The sequence below is a fragment of the Oryx dammah genome, unplaced genomic scaffold (genome assembly GCF_014754425.2).
Source record: "Oryx dammah isolate SB20612 unplaced genomic scaffold, SCBI_Odam_1.1 HiC_scaffold_23, whole genome shotgun sequence".
In the NCBI taxonomy this organism is placed as follows: Eukaryota; Metazoa; Chordata; class Mammalia; order Artiodactyla; family Bovidae; genus Oryx; species Oryx dammah.
Window position 1 is genome coordinate 84,720,548 of NW_024070207.1, and position 1,179 is coordinate 84,721,726.

Sequence of the window (1,179 nt, forward strand, 5' to 3'; positions counted from 1 at the left end):
TTCTGATCTTTTGTTGTGGTCAGAAAAGATGCTTGATAATATTTCAATTTTCTTAAATTTACTGAGGCTTGATTTGTGGCCCAAGGTGTGATCTATCTTACAGAATGTTCCATGTGCACTTCAGAAGAGTATTCTGCTGCTTTTGGACTGAATGCCCTACAAATATCAATTAAGTCTATCTGGTCTAAAGTGTCATTTAAGATTTTTGTTTCCTTAAAACTAGGGAACACTTCATGAATTTGTATGTCATCTTTGCAGAGGGGCCATGCTACTGTATCTTTCCAATTTTAGCATATGTGCTGTTAAACCATGTTCTCTATTCATTTGTTGATGGATACTTAGGTTATTTCCATATCCTAGTAATTGTAATTGATGCTGCTGTGAACATTGCAGGCCATGTATCCATCGGAATTAGATTATGAAAAAAATTTTCAGACATATATCCAGGAGGAGAATTGCAGAATCATATTATAGCCTTATTTTAATTTTTTGAGAAACCTCCATACTGTTTTCCACATTGTTGCACCAATTTATAGTCCCACCAACAGTGTACAAGTATTCCCTTCTCTTTACACCCTTACCAACGTTTGTCATTTATGTTCTTTTTGATAATAGCCAATTAGAGAGGTGTGAGGTGAGATCTCATTGTGATTTTTATTTGCATTTCCCTGATGATTAGTAACATTGAGCATCTTTTCATTTGCCTGATGCCATTTGTATGCTTCTTTGTAAAAATGTCTTCTTTGCAAAAAAGTCTTCTGCCGTTTTTTCAGTCTGTTTTTTCATTTGTTTTTAAACAAATACAATCTGATATTTTTCCTAGATTTTTCCATATTAGAAAAATTGAAGTATAGTTGATTTATAATATCATGCTAATTTCTGTTGTACAGCAAAGTGACCCAGTTGTTGTTGTTGTTCAGTCACAAAGTCGTGTCCAACTCTTTGCAAGCTCATGGACGAGAGCACACGAGGCTTCCCTATCCTTCACCATTTTCTGGAGTTCACTCAAATCATGTCCACTGAGTTGGTGATGCCATCTAACATCTCATCCTCTGTCATCCCCTTCTCCTCCTGCCTTCAATCTTTCCCAGCATCAGGGTCTTTTCTATTGAGTCAACTCTTCACATCAGGTGGCCAAAGTATTGGAGCTTCAGCTTTAGCATCATTCCTTCCAAAGAA

At 36.2% G+C, this 1,179-nt stretch overlaps 1 pseudogene; it reads right to left on the minus strand.

Moving 5' to 3' along the window:
* Positions 1 to 215: 215 nt before the first annotated feature.
* On the minus strand, positions 216 to 311 carry LOC120882673 (annotated as a pseudogene).
* Positions 312 to 1,179: the final 868 nt, after the last annotated feature.